Here is a 12,273-nt window from a genome sequence, read left to right as displayed (position 1 = left end):
CATTTCCTACTTCTTTTTCTCTCAGGGAACAGAGGGAAGGTCTGCCTGCTGAGAGGGCTCATAGCCCTCAGCCCAGGGCTCGATGGTGGCTAGGAGTGGCTAGGGGTTGGTACCGTTGTCGAGGGGCCAACACCTGGATGGCATCCAGCTGGTCTATCACAAACCAAACAAGGCAGTTAAAAATGCAGGGGCAAAATTTCAAGAGAAGGATTAAGATTACAAGGGGCCCTATAAGGGACATGACTAGGGTAGTGAGCCAGGGAGAAGAGCTAAAAAGGTGGGCACACCAGGGGCCAGCAGTTTCTCTCTCCTATGTGTGGAGTCATGTATTCTTTTTGCTAGCTGTCTCCCCACTGCCACAGGGGAACCACACAGCCTTCAGTCAGGCCAGAATCTCAGGCCCCACCTGGTTCAGTGCCCCCTGCCATCCTATCCCCTCCCCTCTCCAAGTATCTAAAGGGAAAAGGGCGAAGTCCAAGTCTTCTGTAGCTTCTTCAGTGCTGAGAATGGGTGCAGAGCTGTCCCTGCCTATGTTCAGGAGAGAGGGGGAGGGAAAAGCTACAGACACAGGGTATTTAGGGGCATGTCCTCAGTGAATTCCAGGGTCCCAGATTGATGGAGAACTGCTTGGAGATCTGAAGGGTGTCCAGCCACTGCTTCCCCCAATTGGCAGATCGGTCACAATGGGAAAGTCATCCCCTAAGATAGAACTGTACTGGGGCAAATACTAGAATAGCAGATAGGAACATAACATTGGTACAATAGCAATGAACATCACACATTTGCATTTGGATATCTTAGCCAACAGACTTCATCCTCAGAAATCATCTTCTGTCAGGAATAGATCCCTTTAGAAAATCGGATTCCTGAGTTGTTTGCAGACCTGGTATGTGATGTCTCTGTTAAAGAATATCCCTTTGCAAAGTACACATTAACTATAAATATCTATAAACACTTGAGTAATAGTATCTTACAGATGTATTCTTTTACCCCAGATTCTGGGGAAAATTCAAGAAAGCTTTGAGCTATTCCAAGCTCAAGATCCAAACTTCAATTAAGCTGCAAATACAAGCCATCAATTAATAAACTTCACCTACTCCTCAAAGTATGTTCCTAACAATTTGAGAATTCCCAATTATTAACCTAATAGGTTGTTTGGGGAAATGGAAACTTTAATTTTCCAATTTGTATTATGTGCTGATTATGGATATGTCATGAAGGAAGAAGGCCCAGAAAGGGAAAATATCTCCACATGTCACAAAAGGACACAATGAGTGGCTTCATGTACCAAGCAAAGCTGTCACTGCCATTATTGTTTCACTCAAGGATTAGCAGCCTAGATGGTCAGGAAAATTCAGTCCAAAGTGAACCTTGGGCTGCCTTCTCTATAACCATCATAGGACTTTCCCTCTCATTAGAGCACTAGCCACTGGATCCCAGAAGCCTTCTTTTTCCTTAAAGGACAAGTCTCACCCATTACAGCTCAGAGAAATTCAGCAGACCAGAAACAAATTTCCATACCCTCAAAAAAGCTTTTCTGACCATTTGCCCTCTCTAAGGATTCCTTAAGGCCTATGAGTATACATTATAGCCGTTATTCTTACATATCTTGGCAATAATTAATCACAATTTAGTCATAAAACCTGAACAGGAATGTTGAATTCATTAGCTCTACAGTAAATACATATCAGGGCTAGATCAACTTAGGCCATCTGAAGGAACTAAGACAAGATCAGTCAGGAATCTCTAAGGATTTCAGAGAAATTCCAGAATTATTTGTGATTTTTCAAAACTATATACACCAATTCTAGAAATTATCCCTAAGTCAAAAGATCCAATCATGAGAACAAAACATCTATCTGTTCTCTCTCTCTCTCTCTCTCTCTCTCTCTCTCTCTCTCTCTCTCTCTCTCTCTCTCTCTCTCTCTCTCTCTCTTTCTCTCTCTCTCTCTTTCTCTTCTCTCTCTTTATCTCTCTCTCTTTATCTTCTCTCTTTTTATCTCTCTCTCTTTATCTTCTCTCTCTCTCTCTCTCTGTCTCTCTCTCTCTCTCTCTTTCTCTCTCTCTCTCTCTCCCCCCCCTTCAAAACCCCTCTGCTTAAAAAGCAGAACACAACTTGCATTCTTCCTTTACAAACCCACATACTAAAGCTTTATGGACTTTAGATCAAAGTCCCTCTTTCTTCTGAATTCAAACCCAACATACCTTCTCTACTTTCTCTTACTTGCTTTTACCATCATAAGTCAACCATACATTCCATTGGTATCACTTCAATCTCTAATCAGTAACCAAAAGTATTGAACCATCTTTAGCATAGGGCTCAACCATTATAAATTTCAGTTCATAGTATAAATTGGTAAACTGAGGTAACCACTGAGTATTGAACAAAATCTATGGTAGAGTCAGGTTTACGATAAGCTTTTGTTTACACCCAAACAATATTTAAAATACATGTTTCAGATGCAGAAAAAGGCTTTGATAAAATACAACACCCATTCCTATTGAAAACACTAGAAAGTATAGGAATAGAAGGGCCTTTCCTAAAAATAATAAATAGTATATATCTAAAACCATCAGAAAACATCATCTGCAATGGGGATAAACTAGAAGCCTTTCCAATAAGATCAGGAGTAAAAGAAGGATGTCCATTATCACCTCTATTATTTAACATTGTACTAGAAACACTAGCAGTAGCAATTAGAGAAGAAAAAGAAATTGAAGGTATTAAAATTGGCAATGAGGAGATGAAGCTATCACTCTTTGCAGACGATTTGATAGTTTACTTAAGGAATCCTAGAGAATCAACCAAAAAGTTACTCGAAAAAATCAACAACTTTAGCAAAGTTGCAGGATACAAAATAAACCCGCATAAGTCATCAGCATTTCTATATATCTCTAACCCATTTCAGCAGCAAGAATTAGAAAGAGAAATTCCATTTAAAATCACCCTAGACAATATAAAATACTTAGGAGTCTATCTGCCAAGACAAACACAGGAACTATATGAACACAACTACAAAACACTCTCCACACAATTAAAACTAGATCTAAACAATTGGAAAAACATTGATTGCTCATGCGTGGGATGAGCTAACATAATAAAAATGACAATCCTACCCAAATTAATTTACTTATTTAGTGCCATACCCATTGAACAACCAAAAAACTTCTTTACTGAATTAGAAAAAAACATAACTAAGTTCATTTGGAAGAACAAAAGATCAAGGATATCCAGGGAAATCATGAAAAAAAATGCAAAGGAAGGAGGACTTGCAGTCCCAGATCTCAAACTATACTATAAAACAGTGGTTATCAAAACAATTTGGTACTGGCTAAGAGACAGAAAGGAGGATCAGTGGAATAGACTTGGTGTAAATGATCTCAGTAAGACAGTTTATGACAAACCCAAAGACCCCAGCTTTTGGGACAAAAATCCATTATTTGATAAAAGCTGCTGGGAAAACTGGAAGACAGTGTGGGAGAGATTAAGTTTGGATCAACACCTCACACTCTACACCAAGATAAACTCAGAATGGGTGAATGACTTGAACATAAAGAAGGAAACTATAAGTAAATTAGGTGAACACAGAATAGTATACATGTCAGACCTTTGGGAAGGGAAAGATTTTAAAACCAAGCAAGACTTAGAAAGAGTCACAAAATGTAAAATAAATAATTTTGACTACATCAAACTAAAAAGCTTTTTACAAACAAAACCAATGTAACTAAAATCAGAAGGGAAGTAACAAATTGGGAAACAATCTTCATAAAAACCTCTGACAAAGGTTTAATTACTCAAATTTACAAAGAGCTAAATCAATTGTACAAAAAATCAAGCCATTCTCCAATTGATAAATGGGCAAGGGATATGAACAGGCAGTTCTCAGCCAAAGAAATCAAAACTATTAATAAGCACATGAAAAAGTGTTCTACATCTCTTATAATCAGAGAAATGCAAATCAAAACAACTCTGAGGTATCACCTCACACCTAGCAGATTGGATAACATGACAGCTATGGAAAGTAATGAATGCTGAAGGGGATGTGGCAAAGTAGGGACACTAATTCATTGCTGGTGGAGTTGTGAATTGATCCAACCATTCTGGAGGGCAATTTGGAACTATGCCCAAAGGACTGTCTGCCCTTTGATCCAGCCATAGCACTGCTGGGTTTGTACCCCAAAGAGATAATAAGAAAAAAGATTTGTACAAGAATATTCATAGCTGCATTCTTTGTGGTAGCCAAAAATTGGAAAATGAGGGGATGCCCTTCAATTGGGGAATGTCTGAACAAATTGTGGTATATGTTGGTGATGGAATACTATTGTGTTAAATGGAATAATAAAGTGGAGGAATTCCATGGATACTGGAACAACCTCCAGGAAGTGATGCAGAGCGAAAGGAGCAGAACCAAAAAAACATTGTACACAGAGACTGATACATTGTGGTACAATCGAAGGTAATGGACTTCTCCATTAATGGCAATGCAATGTTCCTAAACAATCTGCAGGGATCTAAAAAACACTATCCACAAGCAGAAGATAAACTGTGGGAGTAAAAACACCAATGAAAAGCAACTGCTTGACTACAGGGGTGGAGGGGATATGACTGAGAGACTCTAAATGAACACTCTAATGCAAATACCAACAACATGGAAATGGGTTTGAAACAAGAACACATGTGATACCCAGTGAAATCACGCGTGGGCTATGGGAGAGGTGGTGGGAGGGGGGGAGGGAAGAAAAGAAAATGATCTTTGTTTCCAGTGAATAATGTTTGGAAATGACCAAATAAAAATTAAAAATAAATTTAAAAAAATAAAAAAAAGTTACATAAAAAAATAAAATAAAATACATGTTTCAGCAGCAACTCACATAACAATCATAAAATTCTGAGCAAGCATTTTTCACATATATGCCATTTTTAACATCCTACCCATTCTTTGGCTACTGTTTGCCGCATATATCCTTATACAGATCAAAATGTAATCAAAATCTCAACCAACAAATTCCCAAAACTCCTATGTGGTAACTTTATCAATTACATATTGCTCAACTCAGTTTATCAGTCTGGACCTGGAATGTTTGCATTAAGATTCCACAGCTTCAAACAAGCTTCTTGGTCAGACAGGGCTGGCAATATTTGCTTGCTGGAGCCCCTTAAAAACCTCCAAAATATACAATTAAAACATACTCATCTTCATAGCTGCACTCTTTGTGGTGGCCAAAAATTGGAAAACGAGGGGATGCCCATCAATTGGGGAATAGCTGAACAAATTGTGGTATATGTTGGTGATGGAATACTATTGTGTTAAAAGGAATAATAAAGTAGAGGAATTCCATGGAGACTGGAACAACCTCCAGGAAGTGATGCAGAGCGAAAGGAGCAGAACCAAAAAAACATTGTACACAGAGACTGATACATTGTGGTACAATCGAAGGTGATGGACTTCTCCATTAGTATCAATGCAATGTCCCTGAACAATCTGCAGGGATCTAAAAAATACTACCCACAAGCAGAAGATAAACTGTGAGAGTAAAAACACCGATGAAAAGCAACTGCTTGACTACAGGGTTGGAGGGGATAAGACTGAAGAGAGACTAAATGAACACTATAATGCAAATTCCAACAACAGGGAAATGGGTTCGAGTCAAGAACACATGTGATAACCAGTGGAATCCTGCGTCGGCTGTGGGAGAGGGAAAGGTGGGGGGGGGGGGGGAGGAAAAGAAAATGATCTTTGTTTCCAGTGAATAATGTATGGAAACGACCAAATAAAATAATGTTTAAAAATTAAAAAAAACAAAAACAACATACTCATCTTTAAGTTCCATCACACAGTGATTATCAACTTTTTTAGATCCCTATTTCAGTCCCTAAGTGTCAGTGTGGAACTATTATAAGCACTTCTTCCTTCTTCCTGTGTGCAAGGAAGGGGTTAATAGCTTCTGAGCAATTTATCCTAAGGCTACCTGACTTGATTTAGATTTTATTACTTAGCAACCTTGGTCCATCCTTCTTAGTGGATTTCAGTTTGAACTCCACACTTCCAAATAACTCTGATTAAGTCCTTTAGCATTGTTTCAGTGTAACCAAACTGAAGTACAAAGCATTTACCTGTATTCCTCTCAAACCTGTCTAAAGTAGAATAGAGCCTCCAGTTTAGTTTTCTTTTAGCTCAAAACATTGCCACATTCCTAATTTAAGTCCATCAACATTATCCCAATATATAATTTGTTATATCTATTTCATACTAGAATTTATAGTATCAGTTAGTACCTCTATTCATTACTCTTATTGAAGTGGAGCACTTCATAAAATGAATCCAGACACCCCAAAATTCAATTATTAATTTATATAGACAGGTTATAAGATATAAAGTTATTTCCTTTCACAGGTACTTAAGAACGCTTCCCTAGTTAGCTACATGTTACCTGGGATCCCAGCCTGACCTCTTTGATATATCTGAAGCTAGACTGTATTTAATCCTCATGACAAGCCCTCTTGATTTCAGGGCTGGTTAAATTTGTCTTGTTAAGGATATACAGTTTGCATATCATATACCCTTAACCTATTTAAGTGGAAAACTTAATTCTCTTCATAATACAAATGCATACATATTTTGCATTCACTCAGCATTACTAATTTCCAGCATTTGGTATCTGAATACATGTTCATCTCTAGATTACAAATTCCTTTCTATGCATTTTGCACATTAAAAAAAAAGCAATTCATATAACCTTGATCAAAGACAACACCATTTAGAAATTCTCTTTTGAAAAATACCAAAATTCTTAACACATATCATTAAATCCCATGCACAGATTAACCACTTTAAAAACTTCTTGTGTGTCATATGATTTCTTGCTGCTAGTTCTGACAGCACATACATTAAAATAAATCTTATTTGAAAGATTCCCAAGTTTAAATTCTAGAAACCATTATGCATAACAAAACAAGCTTCTAACCAGGAATTTTTGTGCTCAATAAAAATCTGGCAACATTTCACATTTAACTGACAAACAGTAACCACAATACATTACATTTGTACCATATCAAAATGATTAGCAATCCTCCCAAGTTGAGAATTAATTTTAAATGAAAATTGCTAACTGTGGAGTAAAAATATCTCTTTTCTGCTCATAATTTTCTCTCTTTCACTTCTTTGGGGGCCCATCCAAAGGAAGAAAGAGGAAAAAAAATCATTGAACAGGTAATTGCTTTTGTCCTCTGTTGAGGATTAATCTTGCATCTCCCCCATTTTTACATAGAGACAAGACTGTGACAGAAACACACAACTTTGTAGCCAGCATGCTTTGAAAGGAAAAAATCAATGTTTTAGGATCCATTCTTAAGAAGAAATATTTGCAGCGAGAAAATTCATTAAAACAATTCCAGTGTACTGCTCCTTTAAGTGTCTCAGGGAGGGAACTTCTAAATCCCCTCCCATGCGGACTTTACTCTTTCATAGCCTGCCTATGATTGGAATGCAGGCAGAGGGAGCAGGGGAACAGCCACTGCAAAGTTAATTCCCCTTTGTGACACTGCATCCTAAACTCCTTTATCTTCGTTGTTTAATCTAGCCACCACAAAGACTCAAACAAGCCTATAGGACACCCTCTCTTACACATTCATACACCTTTGTCCAAATATAGAAAGGCACATGAGACAAACAGTAAAAGCCAGAAGACAAACAACGGAGACACGGACATTCACTGGGTTTCAGGGCAGTACAACCCCCCCAACCCTAGGGGCTTATCTTATGAAACTTGTAAGGACCGTAAACCTTAAAGCAAGCTATTTGACAAGCAGGCTGATTATCTATTGGTGAAATCCAGAAGTTGAAGGTATCTCAAGGCATTGGCTAGGTTACTTATCAACCTTATCCCTTCCATCTTTAACCAGTGAAGAATCCTGATACCAGTGACTGCTTGTCAGTGGCTGGATGCCTGGTTCCTCCTTGTGGCAAAAAAACCTCGGTACCAAAAAAAACCCCTCAGTGTTAAAAAACACCTAGAGATCGTGGGGCATCCCCCAGTCTCTCTTAGGGGTGCAATATCTTCCCAAAAGGGGACTCAAACCCCTTTCCCAAAGCTAGTTGAGAGCAATTCCAACCTGACAAAGACTCGAACTCCATGCTCAGGGCCCTCCCAACCTGACTTGACAGAGACTCGAACTCTGTACTTGGGAGAATTGAACCCCCGGAAATTCCAAGTTCGGTACGTACCCTGGATCATATTCCTTCCCCACCCCACAGACAGATCACAAACACTTCCTCTGGTTCCCGACTGGCCTCCTCGAGGAGGATGAAGAGATACAATACAATAGAGTCCACACTCAGAAACAGGTGGGAGGATTGGACAGATGCAGCGGGGTGAACCCCTCACCACAGAACAGGATGGGCCTTGAAACTTAGCTTAAGGATGGCCTGAATAAACTGCAGGCACAGAGAATCATTCACTGGGCCATATGTTTAGTGAGAGTCCTCCTCTCCCCCATACACTTTCGGTCACCACACACACACACACATACACACACACACACACACACACACTCACACCCCACTTGGCTCACCTTCAGGTCCAGTCCAAGGCAGTGCCTTTGGCCCTTCTGTCAAGGGGTTCCGAGGTGGGGATGAGCCAGATGACCCCCCAAATGTTAGGGTCCGGGATTTCATCCTCCACCACAGAAGACCAAAAGACAATGCAATCAAGCAAAAGGGTCGTTCATTGAACTGGTGTGCACCAGCAGCACACACCAGGGGAGCACCTCCATAGAGTTCCAATCGTAGTCTAGGGATGCTGGGATATATATCCCCTCCATCATGCATGGCCCCTCAATCCCTATCTGGTACATACCATTGTCGGAATGTTTGCCAGCATTTATGGTCCCTAAGTTCTTATCTGGGACCTACTGCTGCTGGGACTTTTGACATATTAACTTCCAAGGTCTGGAAATTTCCTGCTCAGGCCCCTAAGTTCTTATCTGGTACCTACTGCTGGGATCTTTGACATATTAACTTCCAAGGCCCGGCAGTTTCCTGCTCCCTCAGCTGATATGTGGAGGATAGGTGGGAGAGGGAGACTAATTAGATTATCTTAATACACTTCTCATCCTCCACCCTATCCTAAAAGAAGCTCTGTATGGCATTATACTTGGGCTACCAAAAAGAGGAACTGAGGCAGAGACTAGAAGATGGAGGAAGGAGCCATCCCCTAATGGGATAAGAACTCAGTTCTTCTGTCTCCTTATTCTACTTAATCTAAGTAAAACAAACATAAAAAAAAACAGAAAATTCTACCACCACATACTGAAATACCTTTGACTCCTCTCTGCTTCTCACCCCTCTCTTTCTGACTCTAGGTGACTATTCAACCAGCTTCCCCAATAAAGTTGTAATTAACTTTTGTACCCTTAGAACTGGCTATAGGATTATATTATCTGTTGCCCCACTCTATGACATCCCTAGATACTCAAATTGGAGAAAATCAACATTTTAATGGGGGACTTTGGTTTTCTTCTAACTCAGGGTCTTCCCCCCCCCAATCATGATATGACCTTCAGTCTCTGGTTCTGGTCTTAGGTGAAGATTAGAGAAGCTTTAAGCAACCCTTGAGAGCCCTTATTAAAAAAACCCAGCCCCTAATCTAGAATGTGGTGAAGGTATATGAATAGTTGCTCATATTATAGACTGTCCAAGGGCAGCAAGAAGTGCTATATCAAGACTGACACTAGATAAAAATCAGTGTCCTAGTAGGGAGTGTAAACTTGGAAATAACCCAGAACTACTAAAGTAGACAGCAAAAACCAAGTCTTTAATCAGGAAAGATAGTGTTCAATATTTGGCCTCCACACAGAGTCAAGCCCTTAAAAACCACACAAAGCCAAGGGCTCTGGAATTCTGGGAACAATATCTCTGGGAGAATGCACCATCAGAGATGATTCTACCTAGAGTGACAGAACTTGGGGGTCTTTTATACTCTCTGGAAAACTTGGTCCAGCAAGCATGCATAGACATGCTGCAAACAGGCTGCAGTCAGCAGTTGGGGTATCTGGAAGCAGTCAACTACAATGAATACAAAAGGAAAGGGTCAAAACAAGAGCTGGGCTTTTGATAAAGGACTTTAAATACAATGGGAGAAGCTACTAAGACAAAAAAAGAGTACTCATCATTTGACTATATTTACTAGTCCCACCCAAACTGGGGTTACCAAACACTTCAAGATCTTCAGTCCAAAACAGGTGTTCCTGGTACTTGAGTTCTCAAGGGGCAGGGGCAAACTTGAAATTTGCAGAAAACTCATTTGACAGGAGCATCCTAATCATCTTCTGGTCACCAAGGAATATAAGCACCTGCAAAACATTAAACCAAAATATGGCCCCCCAAAAATTGGAGGACAGAAGAAATGTTGAAGGTACACACTAAAACACAACTTTAAGTAATGTCACATAGCTGTCAGAAGGGAAGAAAAAAAATAGTAGACCAGTTGGACAAAACAAGGTGTCTATAGGGGAAAAAACATGAAGCAGCCTGGGAGGTAAAGAGGCAATCAATCATAGGTAGCTTCAGAGATCCCACCATGGCCAGGGGCATGCAGTAAAGAAACAACTGCCAAAAGATACTAAACTTTCAGTAACTTCTAGGCACAAAGATTGTACTAACTACTAAACATTGTGAGGCACAAGCAATAATAATTAAAACAAGCTCACTGAACTTTATAATAAACAGAAGTAATAAATTCACTGGTTAACAATGAATCAACAAAAGTTTAATAATTACCTATTGTGTGCCAAACATTATATCATGCACTAGAAATATAAATAAAAAGAATTAAACAAGCCCTTCCCACAGGGAGCTTATATTCAAAAGGAGGAAATAAGGATATATATGCATACATGTGTGTTATGAATAAATACAAATATGTACAAAGTAGTTTACACTAACAGCTAGGAAGATCAGGAAAGGCTTCCTACAGAAGATGATGCCTTAGTTTCATTTTAGAAGGATGAGGTTGTCTCCTATGTAAGGAACAGAAAGAAAGACAGTTTGGCCAATATGCAGAGTGCAGGAGGAGGAGTAATGTCTAATGAGGTTTGATAAATAGCTTTCAGCCAGGTTATGGAGAGCTTTAAAAGGTAAACAAAGAAGTTTATATTTTATTCTAGAAGCAATAGGAAACCTATAGTTGATTGAGCAGGGAATTGATATGGTCAAATTTGTGATTAAGGAAAATTACTTTGGCAGTAGTATGTAGGCTAGATTAGAGAGGCAAGGGACATGAATCAAGGAGACAAATTGAGCAGCTGTTGCCGTAATCTAGGTGACAAGTGATAAGGGCTTGAACCAAGGTACGAGTTGTATCTGAATGGAGACAAGTGGTCTGAGGCAAGAGATGTTGTGAAGGTAGAAATACAAGATTTGGCAACTGATTGAGGAAGAATGAATTGCAGATATTATGAAAGTTATAAACCTGGGAGATTGAAAGGAAGGTGGTAACTTCAATAGGATCAGGGAAGTTTGAAAATAGAGTAAGTTTAGCAAATAATGAATTCAATTTTGGACATATTTAGTTTAAGATTACTATTCCAAAAGGTGTAATGGGCAATTGTTGATGCAAAACTAAAATTCTAAGCAGATACTATGGAGAGAGAAAGAGAGAGAGATTATATGCATCGAGATTAGTTAAACCTAGAAAAATTGATGAGAACTAAGGTAGAGGGTAGAGGGAGAAGAGAAGATGGTTGAGGACAGAACCTTGTGGTACATTCAGAGTTAGGGGGCATAATAAATAATAAGCCAGCAAAGGCAAAGGAGAAAGAATATTCCATCAAGTAGGAAGAGAACCAGGAGAAAACAGTGTCATGAAACCTCACAAAGGATTTCATAATCATCCCTTTCCTCCTCCCTAGTTCCTGGGTCTTTTAGTGTACTGGCTTTTGTTTAGGTTAATAGTTTAGAAATTAAGGTGGGGTTTTTTTGTTGTTGTTTCCCTACAAATGCTCTTGATAGAAAAAAATGAATTTGAAGAGTTACTGATGCTTGATCATAGAACAAAAGTAGGGCACAAAACTCAGTAATCTTTTAATCACAAGCAGAGGAAGGGAGAAGAATGGAATGTCTCACCACAAAAAAGAGAGCTATTTTTGACTATTGGGATAGTCTGGAATAGTTAATAAAATGTGAATGCTTTTGATCTGCTACTGTGTTTAAAAGCTCTTTTGAATCCCACTAATTAAGAACCAAGAGATGAGTCTTATAGTAGCCTTAATTCAAC

The sequence above is a fragment of the Monodelphis domestica genome, chromosome 4, assembly GCF_027887165.1.
Source record: "Monodelphis domestica isolate mMonDom1 chromosome 4, mMonDom1.pri, whole genome shotgun sequence".
Classification (NCBI taxonomy): domain Eukaryota; kingdom Metazoa; phylum Chordata; class Mammalia; order Didelphimorphia; family Didelphidae; genus Monodelphis; species Monodelphis domestica.
This window is presented reverse-complemented; position numbering follows the sequence as displayed.